Genomic DNA, 21394 nt, shown 5'->3' with positions numbered 1-21394 from the left:
CTGTTTAATAAAGTAATTCTAAAATTTGAGAGTGAATAATCTGTACGACATGTCATGTCTGGTTTTCCATCACCACACTGCTGATATCTCTGTGTATGACATGGATTCTCAAAGATATAACCCTTTCACTGGAAGAAATCACATGGTACAGATATACTTTAGCTGATTTTGGAAATTTAAACTATTTTAAGTGCATTAATAGTAGTCAAGTTGTACACAACTATATTTTGCTAAGGAGTCTTCAGATAGTATGTTAAATGTTCACATTTCATAGAAAAATGGTAAACAGCATAGTGAAAACAGTAGAGTCTATTTATCAATGGATAGAAGTCACCATCACCAGGAGTAATTATGGCTAAATACTAAGTTAACATCTGAATGCATTGTCCAATTTAGTGTCCAAGTAGAAACCACCAGATGGAAACAAGAATCATCTACAGTAGCTGTGCCATGCAAAATGTCATGGGAAGCTCTCCATTCTCCATGCTTTCACCCTAAAGCAAGGAAAGTACTCCTGAGGGATTCCTACAGAGGGAATTCTACAAGATCCTACTGAGGCAAAAATGACCAGTAAGCATGTTTATTTATTTGTTTATTGCCTCATTTGAATACCATATTTTGTGAACACATAAAATTTTGACATAAACATTTTCAAAATCAAAAGAAAACCCAACCAAATACCTCTTTGCTACCTAACAGATGTATGATTGAAAATGTAGACAGTTATAAATAGTCCTTAATATTGAAATTAATCATCACTTTTAGATGAATCTGTATTCTTTATAGACATTTTGATGTTAAAGAAATGCAATTGAGTCTAAAACAGGTAAATTTAGTGGCATTCATGTTGTAATTCACTAACTATGAGAATCTTTTTCATTTCCACATTTAGCTTTCACCTCTTGCAAATAACTCAGATATTATTTTTCAAATGGTCACAACTGCACCTAAATGCTGCTGGTGAAAGAAAATGTTCTAAAAAACCTCTGTGAAGATGATAGTTAATGTCCTGCCCTCAATCATTCACTTAGATTTTATGAAAGGGTGAGGTCATATCTCAATTTACAAGCAAGTGTTTCATGTATGCAATAAATAAGGCATGGGCTAATCAAGCAGAGGAGTGAAATTAAGGAACTAATTTAAGAGCTAAAGCCGTATTGTCAATGAGATTATTATAAAAACTGATGTAAGTATATTCAAAAGATCAGGAACCAGTTCAAACCGAAGTTATATAAATTGTAGAAGCTTCCTAATAAAATATTTATGGCTCTCTCTGCAGTGTTTGAAAAATTAAATTATTAAAAGCAAATATTGTGGCAAATAGGTTCTCATCAATCTCAATAAAAGTTACATTTCACTATCACTGTCACATTATTACTTTTTTGCTTTCAGTCTTTTAATATTGAAGAGAATTGTAACAAACTCTGGTAACAAATCAAAGCTTTTCAATGTAATTTACTTTGTGAGTAATTTCTAATTGATTCAGACTGATGGAACTGCACAGTTTGATGTATTGCTTAAGCAGGTGATACTTTGGACCAAGTAAATTTATAAGCTCCTCTTCTTGGGAGAAAAATGGCTGCTATATTTCATGTTGCCATTTTTTAGTTATAACAATGTAGTTGTATACCTGTATGGATTGTTACAAAAGAACACCAAACAATGTGTACACCTGTAACTGTCTCACCCACCTATCAATTTCAGATTCTTCATGCCCAACCTTCTACTTGCTCAAAGTGAAGGATTTAAACAAAGTGCAGAATTAACCCAGCAGGGCCAATCTCATATATAAAAGCAAAGTTGCCTAGCAACATCACTCATCCACCTGCAGTTCAGAGTTCATATCTTCTTAACATCAATAGAATTAGAACAATGCAATGGTTTGGTTTTGTGTCTTGGTTAGATCATTTCTGTTACTGTTGAGACCTGCTCTGTGTATTGCTCAAAAAGCCTGAACATTATTTTCTAAAACATTATTCTAGACATGGTTCCTATGTTTTGAAAATGGCGGGGGTGGGGAGAGATTGTGCTTGTGTGTCTTAACTGCTCAAAATGTTAGAAGCACTTCACCTCAATTCAGTGACAAATTGCCTTATTTTACAGCAGATTTAACACTGGAATTTGAAAAGAGCCATGTCTGACATACCTTTGGGTTTTAACTAAAGATCCTCATCCAGTGTGTATGTTTCTTGGCTGATAGAAACTGTGTGTGTGTGTGTGTGTGTGTGTGTGTGTGTGTGTGTGTGTGTGTGAGGGAAAAGGATAAAAACAACAATTTTTAATCTGTTCTCATGTCATCCATTCCAGGATGGAATATCTCCAGAGGCCTGAGTCTGAAGGCTTTCTTCACATCTCACAACACAATGGAAACCTCTCTACGGAGATCTTTTTCCCCTTCAGCTACGCATTGTACCATCCAGCTGAGGAGCCACCTGTTATTTCTGCTGTTCCCTGATATGTTATAACAAGAGGTGTCCCTACGCCTAGATAAAGATTTGAGATGCAGTGAGTTAAGACACTCTTTAGAGGCCTCCAGCATATCAAAGGTTGTAACAATACTAGCAAGGCATAGATGAATAACTGTGGAACCATAATAGGATTTCAAGACCTTCTCATGACCCAATTCCTTGTAATTCCAAACAGTGTCTTTTCATTAAATGTGAAACCCTTGATGTTTGAGTGTTGGGGTCTAGTAGACAATAGGATAGATGATGAAGACAATTCTTTATAAAATTTAGAAAAGTAAACTGTATTCTCTGCTTAAAATAAACATTTTAGGCATTCTTTGTTATAAGTAAACCAAACTCCCTCTCCATTCCTCCCATCCTTGCCCATTGCCATACTCCTTTTCTAATAGGACCACTATTTTGAAATTTAAAATTCTTAGTTCATTTTTGAGTTTTTCGTTTTCTTAATCCCTCTATCAAACTTAATCCCTCTATCAAAAAAAATCATATCATTTCTTCTTCCAGAAATGTCTCAGATTAACTTCTTCTCCATTCCCACAGTGTTAGTCCAGAATGTCCCAAAACCCATATCTGATTTATTGCCAGTGACATCTCATTTTTTCCCAGGAATCAAGGTTCTCTTATCTGCAGTCCATTTTATTTAGCACCATCAGGATGCATTTCCTAATTCACTTGCAAGCATGAATATGCTCCACATTGACTTCTGCATCAAGACTAGACAGCGTTGCCTTATTATCCTTCATAATCATCATGCTTAATCCTGTGCTTTTTTTGTGATGTTACCCTCAACTGAAATGCCATAAATCTTAACGTTCACTTTCTTATGGTTGACAATTCCTCAAGGTCTGAGCTAAGCCTCACTTTCACAAAATCTTATATTTCAGTCCACATTAACTTTCCTACACACAAACCTAACACAGTAGTGAGTACTTAATGCTTCCTGATAGAAGAATTTAATTATATGATTTCAACATATTTAAATTTTATGTTATATTATTTATTATATGTGGAATATATTGCTTTATAATAAAGATTCAGAATTAAAATGTGTTTAGATTTAGTTTAAAAAGAAAAGGAACAAGTTACAGAGAAAAGCTACACATAGGAACATATATTTATGAAAACACATAGGAAAAGAACAGGAAGGATGCTGGCTTCAAATTATAAACAGTGGTACCTCCAAGGAAAGAAGTAAGATTGACAAAAAAGTTAGTAAAGGAGATCTGTCAAGTTTTATGTTAAATATAACTATGCTGCTAGAGAATTTCCAAGAAATATATTCAGATTTTAATTGTGAGATTTAAAAACAATATTTAGGTGAAGAGAGGACTTGAAGACACAGGGAGGGGTAAGGGTAAGCTGGAATGAAGTGAGAGAGTAGCACTGACATACATACACTACCAAATGTAAAATAGATAGCTAGTGGGAAGCAGCCGCATAGCACAGGGAGATCACCTCGGTGCTTTGTGACACCTAGAGGGGTAGGATAGAGAGGGTGAGTGGGAGACCCAAGAGGGAGGGTATATGGGGATATGTGTATACATATAGCTGATTCACTTTGTTATACAGCAGAAACTAACACACCATTGTAAAGCAATTATACTCCAATAAAGATGTTAAAAAATATTTAGGTGAAGGGAAAAATAAAGGTCTCAGAGGTCATCCTAAATCCTCAAGAAATGTACTCTACATTCCTCTTATATATATGTACAGAAGAGCCATTCCCCTTTTATTCATAGCCTGTTGCATCCTGAGACAGCATTCTAAAATAGCCTTGTATCTTTGCTGTTTCTGTATCCACTTCCCTTCAGCTCAGACCAACTTGTTCCCTACTCAAAATCAGTAGATTTAATAACTTTCTGGGAAACATAGTTCAAACACCTAAAAGAGCTTCATTTTTCTTGCTGCAGGAAACTCAGGCAGGGGATTGATAGAAGTTGAGTAATTTTCAATCCAGTGAATTCCATTAAGATATTAATTTCTCCCTTAAACCTAAAATTATTGTTATTTCCTCCCTCAAACAGCAAAAAATGAAAATTATTTCCTATTTTTCCTACACATTTATATAGTTATTTTTTGAATATCATTTTAGAACTATTGGCTTTCCGCTAAATATATGATTTTAAAATATTTTTTTTCTTTGATTTTGGTCTTGGGGACAAAGCCTCTTCTGTTGTTTACTCTCTTTTCTTATTCTCAGATTTATTTAGTTATAATTGACATGTAGCATTGTCTAAGTTTAAGTTGTACAAAGTGATGGTTTAATGCACATATATATTGTGAAATATTTACCACAGTAAGGTTAGTTAACACATCCTTACACCTCACACAATTAACATTTATTTGTTCTTATTGTGAGAACATTTAAAATCTACTCCTTTAGCAACTTTCAAGTATTCAACACAGTATTGTCAACTATAGTCACCATGCTGTATGTTAGATCCTTGGAACTTGTTCTTCTTACAACTGGAAGTTTGTATACTTTGACCAATATGAACTCATTTCGTCTACCCCAAAGACCCTGGCAACCACTACTCTACTATCTGCTTCTATGAGTTTGGCTTTTTTAGATTCCACATGTAAGTTATATCACAAAGTATGTGCCTTTCTCTGTCAGACTTATTTCATCTAGTGTAATGCTTTCGAGGTCTATCCATGTTGTTGCAAAAGGCAGGATTTCCTTCTTTTGATGACTGAATAATATTCTATTATATATCTATATCTTTATATCTCAATCACATTTTCTTTATGCATTTATCCATCAAAGAACACTTAGTTCACTTCTGTGACTTAGTATTGTGATAATGCTGCCGAGAATGTGTGTGTAGGGGGGTGCAGGTATATACTCGAGATAGTGATTTCATTTCCTTTGGATATACACCCAGAAGTGGGATTGCTGAATCATATAGGAGCTCTATTTTTTAGTCTTTTGAGGAACCTCCATATTGTTTTCGATAGTGGCTGCACAAACTTACAGTCTCACCAGCAGTGCTTGGAGTATACTTTTTCCTCAAAATCACCAGCATTTCTTATGTCTTTTTAATAATAGCTATTGTAACAAGTGTGAGGTGTCACTCATAGTGGTTTTGATTTGCATTTCCCTAATTATTTGTAATGCTGAGCATCTTTTCATGTACTTGTTGGCCATTTGAGTTTTTTTTTGAAAAGTATCTTTTTAGTTCCTCTACCTATTTTTAACTGGATAGTTTTGGGGGTTTCTTTGTTTGTTTTGCTATTGAGCTTATGAATTTCTTATATATTTTGAATATTAGCCTCTTATCAGATGCTTGTTTTGCAAATACTTTCTCCCATTCCATAGGTTGCCACTTCCTTTTGATGTTTCAACTACCTGATTTTTGTTTCAAAAACTCCTATGTATACTGGCTCCTCCCTTACCTATTTGTAGCACTCCCTCAGAGCTATATGGGAGGCTGTCTTCTGTGCTTAAGTCCTCAGAAAGTCTTCTAAATAAAACATAATTCTTGGGACTTCCCGGATGGCGCAGTTGTTAAGAATCCACCTGCCAATGCAGAGGACACGTGCTTGATCCCTGGTCCAGGAAGATCCCACATGCCGCGGAGCAACTAAGCCCTTGTGCCACAACTACTGAGTCTGTGCTCTAGAGCTCGCATGCCACAACTACTGAGCCTGCGTACCACAACTACTGAAGCCCGTGTGCCTAGATCCTGTGCTCTGCAACAAGAGAAGCCACCACTCACCACAACTAGAGAAAGCCCGTGCACAGCAAGGAGGACCCAACACAGCTAACAAAAAAACCCCAAAAAACAAAAAAACGCAAAAAACATAATTCTCAACTTTTAGTTTGTGCATTGTTTTTCAGTTGACACATTCTAGTTGCTGCAGTGAAGATTTTCTAAAGTGGGCAAAGGGTGAAATTGGGGGAAGGAAATAAGAAATTGTTGCAATAGTTCCAGTAAGAGAAGATGATGGTTTGAGCCATGTAGTAAGAGTGGAGGTGGTGAGATGTAATCAGTTTCAAGAAGTCAAGATGACTTGGACTCAAGATGACTCCAAGGTTTTTGTCCTGAGAAACAGGAAGAAGTGAATTTGTCATTAATTGAGATAGGGAAGAATGAAAAGAAAGCATGTTTGAGAGGAATGAAAAATAAGAAGTTTAATTTTAGGCATGCTAATTTTGAGCTGTCTATTTGTATCCTCAAAAGGAGATGTTGAAAAGACAATTAGATATATGAGTCTGGTATTTTAGGGAGGAATCAGGACAGGACATATATATTTGGGAGTCTTGTATATGGAGGGTATTTAAAGCCATGAGAATGGATGTTAAATATGGCCTAACACAATAGAGAAGAGTACAATTGCTATAGTGAAAAAAAGACTTGGTGATACAGAAATGTAAACAAGGGGTGTCCACCTTGTAATGACAGCCAGTTTTGAGAGAAAATTTGAGGAAGTCAGGAGAAAAGTTGTCATATATGCTGAGAACAAAAAAATAACAGTAGGAATCAGCTAAAAGAAAAGTTGAGGAAAGCATTTTAAGATTGTGCAATGGCCTGGAGGCAGCACTGATCATGGTGCAGTGGAAAGAAGTGAAAAAACAATTCAGACTGGCAGCTACATAGACTATAAGACATTGGGCTCCTTGAAGCAAGTAAAGAAGTGTGGGGCAAAAGAGGCTAGAGAGAAAAGACGGGACAGATTATCAAAAATGTTGAAAGCCATAATAAAGAGATTGAATTTTAGAAAAGAATTAATAACGGTGTTTGGAGATAACATCTATGTAGGTACAGCCTCTTGCCAATGATGCTGAATGATGCCCCCCTAAAAAAAATTTAATGCAACACTATAGATGCACATATATATTCCTCAGACCATAGGACTGAGTTCACTTTCCCTTACAATTTATTTCTCCCTTAGAGTTTATTTCTGCCAATCTCAAGAAATAAATTTTCTTACTTCCCTTTCCACTGCCAACACCTGCTGCTTCAAAGATTCTTTCCTTCTTGACCTTTTTAACCTAAATTGTATGAAGTGGGAAGAAAGCAAATGGGGAAGCTCTTTCTCATACGCCCTTATCTTCATCAGTTTCATCATCACTAGTGTGATGAAGTACTTCCCTATGTTGGTACTTAAGCAACATAGGAGTTAAGAAGGAGGGTAGGATGAAGAAGAAGCTCCAGGGATTTCCTATCTATGTGGAATTAGATACATTGTATCATCTCAAAATAAATGAAATTTTAAGAAAATCAGATTACAGTGTGAAGCTATCTCCTGCCAGTTTACAATGAAAGAATTTTAAGGACTTGAGAAAAAAATGAATTCTTATATTTAATTGCTATTCATATTTATTATAAAAAGAAAGGGATGCAAAACTTGAGTGTAGCATTGTGGCCCTCAGGATCATAGAACTTTAGAGAAAAAAGGGATATAGAGATGCTTTCATCTAATCTTCTCGTCTTCTCATTTCCCAGATGAGTAAACTGAGACCCAGAAATGTTGATGTAAAATCTGGTAGCAGTCCTTCATAGGATGAGCTCTCTGGCTTTGAATTATTTCTCCCTTTTAGGATTGTTTTAGAGGAGTCAGGGATCAAATGGTCCCAGTGGAAAGTGAGTACTGATGAATGAATCAGAATCTGTATTGCTTGCATCGGCTTGGATGTTAACTGATTAAAATTTTAAAAAAGAAAGAAAAAACTCCTTTATGTAGGTTCTTAGACAGCCCCATTGAAATTTAAGGAAAATATGTTTAGTGGTTTGAGATTTCACTGTTGTATTGTCTCTATACTGTTCTTGTTATGTCTTCATTTTGAGTCTGTTGGCACTAGACTTCAGAACTATTGCTGATATGCTGCCTACTCCATCACAACAAGTTACAGCAAAAGCTCTTAGGGTGAAAGACTTTGTCTTTAATAATATAAGTTCTCATTAGTGAGCTTTTAGTGCTCCATGCACAGATATTTTGAATTTACAAAGTGACACTAGTTGGTCCTATTAGCAAATTCTGTTATGTGAGTAACTCAATATTCTCACTTTGCTTTTTCTGACATGTAGGTGAGGAGATTAAGAATGTTTAAAACAGAGGAGATTCTGGAAAACTTTCAGCACTACAAATAATGGGGGATAGAAGGATAGGCTTAGAGGTTTTTGGAAACAATATTATGTTAGCACTGGAGTTGCTCTCTACTCGAATATTCAATTACAAATTTTATATATAGAAAATGGATACATATAGCATGTACTTGTACATATGTAAATATGCATTTTATGTTTTGTTTGAAGACAAATAGTGTCATGTATTACTGAGTGATATATAAGACTAGAGGGGTCTATAAAATCATTTGCCTTTTCTGTCCCATCTCCCTACAGTGGAAGACACACAAAGAAGTCCTGTAAAAGGATTAGATTATAGTTAACAGCCTGATAACATTTGGTAGAATCCAGCTGCACAACTGCAGGTGTACATAGACAAGGAAAGATCCATCTAGAAAAGGGAATAAATGATGATGAAAAGTAATAATTTATGATGATGGAACATACATATATTTCAAGATTAACAGACCCTTTGTTCCCTTTCTGAAGGCATTATAGAGGTAAATAACAGTGGTTTGTATGCTCCTACTCTTATATACACACCATTATTACATGAAAATAATTTGGAGATTAAAAACAGTACCTATCTCCTGAAAGTATGTTGAAAGCATAAGTATGTTTCTTATAGTGGGGATAATATTTCCTATTTGTACATGGAGAAATAGAGAAAGGAGCTCAATAAAATATTGCATGAATACTAAATGGTTACCTGCCTCAGCAATATATTAACATAATGATTTATAGTCAACATGAGTTCATCCTAAAGAGTTCCTTGTAAAGGGAAACAACAGAATCTATTTCACGAAATCCAGAGTTTAATATATATCTCTTTGACTGTTGGTGAAATTCCAGTATGTGTGGTTCTCCAGAGAGTTAGATATTTTAACTATAAAAAGTTATCTCTACAAACTCTCATTTCTTTGCAAAAGCTGCTTTTTAATTGCATATTTTTCATAAGATGACCAATTAAAGTTGAAATTGAAGGAGATCTGCAAATAAGATGTGTATAATCTACACGGATTTTGTCCACATAAGATGTGTATATACTAGGTGGATTATTTCCAAGACTTGTATTTTAGAACCATATATTGGACAGATTCCCCATACACTAAGTATGATTCTTAGTATGTGGTGGAAATATGATATTAGTAAATAAATTTTAAAATAAATATGTAATCAAGAAATGTACAACTTTGTTTCTCAAGCACTGTGCATTTGTCAAAAACATTTAGAAATATTTCCCAAAGAGGACTTATAAAATGATTGAAGGGTTTGGGAAAAGGCAACACTTGCTGCTCATTCTTGCCTAACCCACGTTCCAGCCTGCAGTTGGGTGGAGAGTTATAATCAGCCTCCTATCAGATTGTGTAGCCTAATGAGATTTCAGTGCATCACTGGAAATGAAGAACTGCATTTCATCCTCATATGACAACATTCTTTAAAAAAAATGCTTGTCAATCAGGGCTTCTCACACTCTTTATAAAAATAGAAGCTTAAATAGAAAACAGCAGCAGCAACAGGTGGCATGGATTCCAGAATGGGCTTGCACCCAAGAGCAGAAACAACACTGATTCATAAGCATATTTACAGGGGCTGGTGCCAAGCCAGATTCAAATCCCTCTGATTTTAGAACAGCTTTTAATTTTTTATCATCATATGAAATGGGAGTGAATTAGAAGCTGATGACTGGCAGCACTGTTACCTTTCTTTGCCACAGGGATGTTTATCCAGGTGTGTCAGCAGTGCCCATGGCCACATGCTTAAAACCTAATCCAGAGAAATAGTCTTTAGGATCCTTTTACTCTGCCTGAGTCTAACATGAGTCCAGAGATGATGGGTTTTTCTGCCTCACAAAAGCAGTTGCTTACTCAAGAACTAGGCTGGAGCACATAAACTTTGTTTCACTGAGATCATCATGATACAGCTTTTCTAAGGGAGTCCCTTTTTACCTTCTCTTAACCTGAGGGTAATATGCTTTAAAAGTTGCATGTAAACGATCTATCAAAAGATAATTTGAATGCTTCAAAAATGAAAATTTATCTCAGATTATTAGGATAATTTCTCCAATGAGTGGATTGTATATGAATGTCTTTATGTTCTTGAAAAAGACACTGAGAGCTGGGTAACTTGTTCCCAGCTCTACTCACAAATTACTTTGGAATTATTTGTAAGTTGTTGGCCAACGACCCTGCAGTTCACAAAGAATAAAGCAACAATAGAATTAAAATTTGAAGGCTCAAATAAAAAGAAAAAAATGGAAGAGGAAAGAGACACAAATTTAAGTAGAAAAACATGGAAAGAATGGAATTGTTTCTGTGTGGCCTTGAGGATGTTTTGTAACCTCTCTCTGCTTTACTTTCCTTATTCCTCATCTGAAAAAGGAGATTAAAACAGTACTTATTTCATAGTTTTGTTTTGAAGGTTATTTGTATTTATATCATATACAGAACATCACAGTTCCTGACTCATGCTAAGCATTTAATAAATTTTAGCAAAAATAATAATTATTAATTAAATGATAATTATGCACAGGCTCTGTGCTTGTTGCAATGTAATATTTAATATTATATCACTTAATCTTCACAATATTTCTTATGATCTTTTTAAAGATGAGGAAACTTAGGTAACTTACATAGGGAGCACAGTTGGCAAATAGCAAAGCAAAAATTAACACCCAGCACTTCGTGTTTCTAAAGCTCATGCCTTCTAGATCAAGCTACATCTATTATTACTAAACAGTTTTTTACACTCTATCTCTTCTGTAAAAGAAAAATTAATCATCCTCAAAAATGTAAACAATAATATTGTATTTGGTAAATTTTACACATTGTTTATGTTATACTAAATGTATCAATCTACACTTAGGCATTAAATTAGATATGATGGTCTCTTGTAATCTCCAGAAGAAGTGATCTGGAGTCTGTTACACATCATTAGTGCAAGGAAATTAGGTAGCATTATATGGTATCTGTCATTATTCTTATCTGCTAGTAATAGTAATGAACTCTAGCTATTCTAGGAAATAAAAAGGGATTCGTCAGAAGCTTATATTGGATACTATTATATTGGCTGAGAAAACACACTTCTAAGTCTGGCAGAAACCAAATGAGGTTTGGAAGGATACAAAGCAAAGAACAAAACAATCATTTTTAGCTTTAAAAATTTGTCCTGGACAGAGAAACTGATACTTGTAGGTCTCCACATCCTCTTAACACCACCACTACTACCACTAGAAACGGTAGTAGCTTCCCAAAATTAATTATCCATCATTTCAATCTTGTGTGTTACTCACTTTAGATTCATAGTCTGCATAATCTGCATAGTAGCATCCAATTAGCTGAGCCTAGGTTACATACCCATAACCTGGTTGCCAGGGGAAAAGAAAGCCTTTGATTCTGAATGGAAGATGAGATACAGTGTCCAATTAGTACATTACCCAATGAATAGTTGGACAATGGACAGACAAAAGAGCAACAAGTTTCTACTACATCTATTCAGGTGGCCCTGGATCCTTTTCCCCAGTGGCTTTCATATTAAAGGGTTAGTTATTTCATAAACTACCAGATTTAATTTAAAAATTGAAGATACACCACATTGTGCATACTGCTATTTGCAATGGTTTCCTGGAACTGATTATGAACCGAAGAGCATGTCTCTTATATTGGCATATAGATCATGAGGTTTTAAGCCTAACACACTCTCAGAAAATAAGCCAAAAGATAACACTTTGAGTGCATGTATGATTCAAACCTCTTTTCCATATGCTTCCAATGTTTCTTTCCATGTCATTTGAACAGCAATAACAATCTATATTCGGGCCTGTATCTTAAAAATTTGGCATTATTTTATGTTTGTAAGGACATTTAAATTCCATTACTGATAATGCTCAACCACACAACCACTTTTTCATCTTTACCATAGTTCATCTTAAGTGTAGAAAATAATCTTTTTCTACTTATACACCTCTCTGTTGTTGTGTTAAATGTTCAGAAAAATTGAAATACTATTCATAGGAAGAATTAAAGTAATTAATTTATAGATATACAGGGACCTTAGAACATAGGCAGGTTATACAGCACCCATGGACAGAATATTAATTCAATGTTTAAGAAATATTTAAGTATCTATTATGTAGTATCTAGAAACATAAAATATTATTGAAATATGTCCTTTCTCACTGGATTTGAAAGATATGAAATTGTCTAATTTTTGTATGACATCACTTGTTAATAATATGCTTGGATTATAAACGATGCATCTCCTGAGACCAGCATGAACAGACAAGATGAGTTCTGCTTTAAATAGTGAATGATGAGAACATCGAAGTGACTGGCTCACTTTTGCTAATTCACTCATTAAAATAATACCATACCATACAATTTCATAGGAATTGCACTAAATATTACTTTTATGCTAAGTAGGTTGAAATTGTACTACCCACTCACCACCTGTCAACTCCTGATGTATTTGATTGAACTTCCAAATTGGCAAAGAGGAATACTGAGGAGAGTGAGGAGAGAGAAGACACCCAAGAGCTTGGATCTAGCTTTACTGTACTACCTTTTGACATTTAAACTTGGAATTTGTATCCAGGATCATTTAAGAGTCCCAAGACAAACTGGGACACAAAGCTAATATGCTCTGATCTCTGTTGTTTGTCTGCATTCTTTAAAAAAAAAGAATGATAGTAAGAAAATAGAGGCATATGAAATCTATCAAGGCATAGTTTTTCAGAACAATGCAGCCTTACTTTATAACAAATTAATCATTCAGCACACATTAATAAATATATTCAATTAGACTAATAAGAAGTAACTTTAAAAAACTAGGTCCCTACAATATCCCTGTTAGAAAACCATATGCTTAGAGAGAAAAAAAAATGTTTCACTACACTAGATCCACGAGCATCTCCTCACCAAAGAAGCTTCAAGGATGGAAGAGAAAGCAGTTAGAGAAAATATAGTCACAGCATCTTTTTTGGTTTGGTAAGAAAATACCAACATTTTGTGAAAGAGGATGCTCACTATTTCTTAAAATGCTGAATTATATATTACCCAAGAGTATTATGAGGACTATATGATATTTTGTTTAGTTTAATTTATTCTTGACCCATACAATGTTAAACCTCATAAGGAAGTATACACGATCTCTTAAAATCAGTATATATAAAGAAAAAGGATGCTACTGAAGCCCCCATATAGGGGTGAATGAAACAAAGAAGAACCATAAAACCAGCAAGGAAAGATATATATGATGTGCCTGTGGCAAATATATGATAGTAGGAGACAAAATTGAGGTACCACACAACCAAAAGAATTGCTTTTTCTACCTAAAATCATGGAACATTATAAATTTGACTCCCATCACAGATGCATTTGCACTTTACAACAGGGCATCAGCAGAGCAAACTCATATTGGACAGAAATTGTGCACCTGGCTTTCCTTCTTATATGGATTTGTGGAGTGTCTAACAGAAACTAAAAACATATACATAGTTTTAAGAAATATGGTTGATATGTGTTTGCTGTATATTACAAAGACTGAAATATTAGCAATTTGGACCAAAAGACAGAAGCATCTTTTAAGGTATCAGATTAACATCAGCCAAGATACAAAGACTGACCAGTCTGATGGGAAGTATGAAGTGGCACGGTCAAACACAGAATGTGAAACTCTGTGTGATATAGAACCAAGTCTACAGAAAGGAATACACTATCAGAACCATTAATTTATTCATCCAGCATGTATTTTTTTATTGTTTTTTTAACATTATATGTTTTACGTGTATACTATTTTTTTCAACTCTGTACACACTACAGCATGCTCTCCACCAAAAGTTTAGTTTCCATCCATCACCATACAGTTGACCTCCTTTACCACTTTTACTCTATCCCACTTCCCCTTTAGCAACCACTATTCTCCTCTGTATCTATGTGTTTACTTTTGCTTGGTTTGGTTTGTTCATTTATTTATTTATTTATTTATTTTTATTCCACATATAACTGAAATCATATGGTATTTGCCTTTCTCTGTCTAACTTATTTCGCTTAGCATAATACCATCAAGGTTCATCCATATAAAACATCTTCTTTATCCATTCATCCATTGATGGGAACTTCAGTTGCTTCCACATCTTGGTTATTGTAAATAAGGCTGCAATGAGTATAGGGGTGCATATATCTTTTCCAGTTAAGGTTTTCCCATTGTTTGGATAAATACACAGAAGTGAAATAGTTGGATCATATGGTAGTTCTATTCTTAATGTTTTGAGGAATCTCCATACTCTTTCTATAGTGGCTGTACCAATTTACCTTCTCACCTCATCCAGCATGTATTGAGTGAGCACCTCTGATAAACTATGCAGTGTGAGAATATGAAAATGAATAAGAGACATTCATGTTCTCCCAGAGCTCATGGTGAAAGGAATAGAGATGTAAACCAATAACTACAACAAAACTTGGCAAATTCACCCTTCACTGCTCCCAGTTAATTAATCCTTCAGTGATAATAGATTAGTAAAAAACACGGGCAACATTTTGGTTATACATGTTTGTTATTTTTATTTGTATGCCTGTAAATGACCTACTTAAATAGTGAAAAAAAATCTACTCCCAGAAATAACCCCCTTGTACTTGCATAAGATTCTACCAATTACAAAATTGTGAAAAAAACCTCCCAAAAGAAACAAAGTCCAGTATCAGACAGCTTCACCAAACTTTCAAAGAAGAATTAAAATCAATCCTCCTCAAACTCTTCCAAAATGTAGAAGAGAAAGGAACACTTCCAAAATCATTTTATAAGGCCAGCATTACCCTGAAACCAAAACCAGAAAGGACACCACAGGAAAAGAAAATTACAAGCCAATACTCCTGATAAGCAAAGTGCAAAAATCCTCAATAAAATATCAGCAAACTAAATTCAACAATACATTAAAAGGATCATGCACCACAATTAAGTGAGATTTGTTCCAGGGATGCCAAGATAGTTTAATTAAACGATTAAATTAAAAGTTAAAAAAATTAATTATGCAAAACACCTTTTCTTCTTCCAAGGAGAGAGGTCTTCGGTATCATGATCATCTTTTACTCTTTTAACAGTATGTTCATCAGGTGGCAGGCTAAAATATAACCCTATGAATACAGATTTCAGTATTATTTCAGTCAGGTACAAAGTATTGTGGGAGAGGACAATAATATTAAAAAATAAATATAAATTTTAAGAAGAAACCAAAGTAACTCAGGAATAATGTGAAATAAATGACGAAAAACACTAGAAAATGCTAGAACAATTTCAATCATTTAACAATATCTCATCAGTTACAGACAGAAAGGGCTGCCTATAGTAGAGCTGAATCAGGCATCAGGGAGAGGATTGAAACCATCAAGCCCATATTAAATAATGTGTGGTGGCAACCCCAGGGAGCTGGTATCTGGAGAAAGCCAGAATTCGTTTTTTTTGTTTGTTTTTTTTTTGTTTTTTGTGGTATGCGGGCCTCTCACTGCCGTGGCCCCTCCCGCTGCGGAGCACAGGCTCCAGACGCGCAGGCTCAGCAGCCATGGCTCACGGGCCCAGCCGCTCCGCGGCACGTGGGAATCCTCCCGGACCGGGGTACGAACCTACGTCCCCTGCATCGACAGGCGGACTCCCAACCACTGCGCCACCAGGGAAGCCCCAGAATGAGTTTTTAAATCACTTTTATTGGAGCTCCTCAGCTGCAGGTAATGGCTTAAATGTTGCCGAATATGCAGATTTGAAGGGAATGCAGCCTTACTATTTAGGTTTGTCTCCCTTGACTCCTTGGCAGAAATCTTTGTGAATGTTTCTGCCACCTGCATGCCCAGCACGTTTTCTTGCCTTTCACATATTTCCTCCTCTCCTTCCCAGTATCACTAGATCTTGGAAAGGTAAATCACTCCCACTTACGGTTTTCTTATATTACTCTTCTTCATTTTACATAAAATTTTGCAATTATACAACATAGCACCTTGATAGCAAAAAATCCATTGAATCTCTTGTTGAATTTACTTTGAACAAATCACATCTCCCTTAAATTTCTACCTACCAGTGATAATCAGTGCTGTCTGTGGTTATCAATCAACATAAACCTGGCTTCATAATTATTTTTGGTCTTAATAATCCAGCTTGGGTTCAGACTAGTACATAACATAACAGGTAAATGCATAGTATCTCTTAAACCCTTGAGAAGCTATCTTTTGTGGAAAATACCTTAGGTTCAATGTTTATATTTCCACCCTTAAAATAATAGTAAAACTAATTATGTACATTAGATTTAAAACCAGGGCTTCCCTGGTGGCACAGTGGTTGAGAGTCCGCCTACTGATGCAGGGGACACAGGTTCGTGCTCTGGTCTGGGAAGATCCACATGCCACGGAGCGGCTATGCCCGTGAGCCATGGCCACTGAGCCTGCGCGTCTTGAGCCTGTGCTCCGTAATGGGAGAGGCCACAACAGTGAGAGGCCCGCGTACCACAAAAAAAAAAAAAAAAACAAGAAAACCAGCAAAATTAACAGCAAAACTGTTAATTTACACATAGATTGTTATCTATGTTTGTCTTGATTATTTTAATGAAAACAAGCTGTGTTACATGTGCTGCTGCTTTAACCCTCAGATATTTTACATTTGTTGTCTTCTCAAAGAACTACCCAGCCACGGGCCTGCTTCCACAGGCTTCTCGGAGGAGACTGAGGGCGTACTGAGTAAAAGATAACAAAATAACAACAAGAAGAGAAGCCCTGCCACAGAAAGAGCTGGGTCATACCAGTAACATTGGCCACCTCAAGGGTTAGGTCAACGTAAGGGAAAGGGACCTTTCACCGTCTTTGCTGTCCTGACATTAGAAACAAACTTCCAGATGACCGCTTACTCAGATGTTTTTCTACAACCCGTGTCCCAATTTAAACTTTCATTCATTCATGTCTAAGGAAAGAGATTCTATCGAAATCTGGAGAAGAATCTCAAAATTGGGACTAAAAAAAAACATATTAACTTTCCAGTAAGGACACCCAATAAATAGATCATCTCTCTTTGAATTAAGATTCACAATTATTTACCTCTCTTCCTAATTGGGTTATAACTAGTTTTACAATAATTTTGGTCTTGTAAATAGAATTGCACTTGGTCAAGTGCTATTTTTCATTCAGTGCAAAATACATGAAGTATTTAAAATGACAACAAGGTATATAGCCTATTATTGCTGATTGTTATCTACCCACACAGAATTTAAAATCTAAAAGGGAAGCATAATGGAGAAGTTTATTTTAACACCATCAGTAGCAACTGCAGCAGAAGCATTACAAACAAACGTGTAGTACTATAGAGTTCATGTAGGAAATGCATATCATGATATATATTGATATTAAGCATCAAACACCTCATGAATTAACATGGCAAGGATTACTCTTACCCATTTTTTACAGATGAGTCTCTGAAAAACTTTATATGTAAAATTCAGCATACTTTTGCTGCCATGTTGTTTCCCACTTATGTGAAGAAGCATAAGTATTAGTGATAAAAGCACTCTGAAGGAAAAAAAATGAGTCAGGGCTTATGCCAGTGTGTAAGTGTGTAATATGTTAGACAGTCCATGACAGCCAAGGAGATTAGCTTCAGTTGCCTAGTAACAACATAGATGAATGATACAATTTTGATAAGGAAAGATTCTGATTTCCATGAAAAATGTGGAAGCCCAATCTTTCACTGAGGCCTTCTGCTCACACTACCTCCAGATATGCAAAAGCTTCCTCCATTGTTCTGGAAGCTTATGGTCATTCCAGGGAACCAAAATGATACAGTGGGAAAAAAAGATGCTCCAGGTAATGTGATGGTTTCGGTCTTGAAAATTTACTTAGAGATACTATCAAGGAATATCTCTGTTATTGCTGTACCCTTAACCTAAAATCAGTTCAGTTTTCTCTGTTAAGATCAAGTTTTTTAACCCACACACATTGTTTACAGAGTGATGTACATGTACACCAATCTGTGTCTGGGCATAAAACTAGTCAGCTCATACAAACTGGATGATTTGAAGAGAATATGAAATAAGAAATATTTTCAAAGGTGTGGACAGTGTGTAGGAATACCACTGGAAATAATAAGGCAGGCCCCTGGGGTTCAGTAAAGAATGACGAGACGTCTAAATGGGCCAGGGGCAGTGAATGATGGCAAAATCTTGAGATGGAGTGGCTGTGTAGCTTCTTTACAGATGCAGCTAATCCATGGTGACCTCAAAGGAAGGTGAGAAACTATTCCAATCTCAGTCTTTATCTGATTGATCTCCTTATTCTCCTTTGTACTAACCCAAAATGAAGCCAGAAGACAAGGTGTCCTTTAAGGTGGACACTCAGGTTGCACTTTCAAGGTGGAAAGGATGGAATGGATATTTGGAGGGACATTTATTGACTTTTAAATTGTTTTTAAATGTAGTTGAGAGATAAATTAATTAAAACTAAAACACTGTGTAAATCTTCCTGGGACATACCTTTACAATAGAAATAGTAACTACATAAATATAAGGCAAGTAATTTCCAGTTCATTAATAGTTTATGTTCCAAAAGTGTTAATAAAATTATGCAAAAACAATGGTATAAATTGCTTTTATATTCCTTGTTCAACTTGCCAAATGTTATTTCATCCATTATGTCCATCAAATAATGTGCCTAATATTGAAGCAATATTAGATTCTCATTAATTAAAAGTATGGGATTTGGAATCCAACAGACCTGGGTTTGAAATATTACACGGCTGTTAATTTATCATGTGATTTTCAGCAAGTTACCTAACTTCTGTAAATTCCACTTCCACATCTATGAATTGGGGGTAATAATGGTAATTATTTCATAGAGCTATGATGATTAAATAAGTTAATTAAGATAAAATGTCTAACAGTTTTCAGTGCAAAAAAATGCCCTCAATCAAGTTTAACTCCCAGTAATATTATTAATAGTAGCTCAACTATATCTAATCACTTTGTACATCTAAATGAGATGGCATCTCCCTAGGAAAATTCCTTCCTAAATACAGCTCTTACGATGACTGGCAGATCCATACTGAGATTCTCTAACATATGACCACAGGTGTACTTATAGTTTATTTGTAAGTCAAGTTTCTATTACTCAAAGCCTGTCTACACCTGCAATGAGAGCTAAGCAGCATACCTCCATAATGTGTCAAGGAAGCAAGACAATTGTATGAAATTTTTATGGTATGTAGGACGGGCTACCCAGGACACAATCACTTTGTCTCACTAAGCAGTTGCTCTGCATGTAGTGTTTTTGATGTTTCCTGCTGTGATGATGAGTTTCATTTAACAACAACAAAATATTGGGGCAAAATATTTGATTCTGATGTTCTCCATCATCATTACCACCCAAAAGTGAATTCCAGTTCGTGATCTAAAAAGGCTATCTCCAATACTCAGTATTTTATAGATCTCATATCAAATCCCTTTGCTGTAGTTTTAAAGTAAAAATAACAAATTTCTTCCTACTACTTGCAACAGAGGATCAATCCTTATTTACCCAGAAGGACTGATTAATCTCAACCAATTCTCTGGTTTGTGGCTTATTAAGAAATGCAAATCCTTCTATTTCAATGTGTTCAGCTATTGTATTGCTCATTAGCACCCATGCCAAAGGGCATGAAAAGGAACAGAGTAAAATGAAATGCTAACCAACCTGGTGGAATATTATTTTTACTCTTGGTAAATATGAGGGTTTAAGAGGTGGTAACTATTGATTAAAATTAAATTTGTAGAATTGCTACTGATTGGACACATCCATGTCATTCTGCCTCAGGAGATTTTTTTTTTTTTTTGAACATTTTGGTACATGACCCTTTGAATTATGGTTTTCTCACAGTATATACCTAGTAGTGGGAGTGCTGGGTGATATGGCCATTCTATTTGTACTTTTTAAGGAACCTCCATACTGTTCTCCATAGTGGCTGTACCAATTCACATTCCCACCAGCAATGCAACAGTGTTCCCTTTTCTGCACACCCGCTCCAGCATTTATTGTTTCCAGATTTTTTGATGATGGGCATCTGGACTGGTGTGATATGATATCTCATTGTAGTTTTGATTTGCATTTCTCTAATGATTAATGATGTTGAGCATTCTTTCATGTGTTTGTTGGCAGTCTGTATATCATCTTTGGAGAAATGTCTATTTAGGGCTTCAGCCCATTTTTGGATTGGGTTGTTTGATTTTTGGTTATTGAGTTGCATGAGCTACTTGTAAATTTTAGAGATTAATCATTTGTCAGTTGCTTCATTTGCAAATATTTTCTCCCATTCTGAGGGTTGTCTTTTGGTCTTGTTTATGGTTTCCTTTGCTGTGCAAAAGCTTTGAAGTTTCATTAGGTCCCATTTGTTTATTTTTGTTTTTATTTCCATTACTCTAGGAGGTGGGTCAGAAAGGATCTTGCTGTGATTTATGTCATAGAGTGTTCTGCCTATGTTTTCCTCTAAGACTTTGATAGTCTCTGGCCTTACATTTAGGTCCTAATTAGGTCTTTAATCATTTAGGTCTTTAATCCATTTTGAGCTTATTTTTGTGTATGGTGTTAGGGGGTGATCTAATCTCATACTTTTACATGTACCTGTCCAGTTTTCCCAGCACCATTTACTGAAGAGGCTGTCCTTTCTCCACTGTATATTCTTGCTTCCTTTATCAATGAAAAGGTGACCGTATGTGCATGGGTTTATCTCTGGGCTTTCTATCCTGTTCCATTGATCTATATGTCTGTGTTTGAGCCAGTATCATACTGTCTTGATTACTGTAGTTTTGTAGTATAATCTGAAGTCAGGGAGCCTGATTCCTCCAGCTCCGTTTTTCAT

This window comes from Neophocaena asiaeorientalis, unplaced genomic scaffold (genome assembly GCF_003031525.2).
Source record: "Neophocaena asiaeorientalis asiaeorientalis breed wild unplaced genomic scaffold, Neophocaena_asiaeorientalis_V1.1 scaffold12, whole genome shotgun sequence".
NCBI lineage: Eukaryota > Metazoa > Chordata > Mammalia > Artiodactyla > Phocoenidae > Neophocaena > Neophocaena asiaeorientalis.
Note: the sequence above shows the minus strand (reverse complement) of the source record.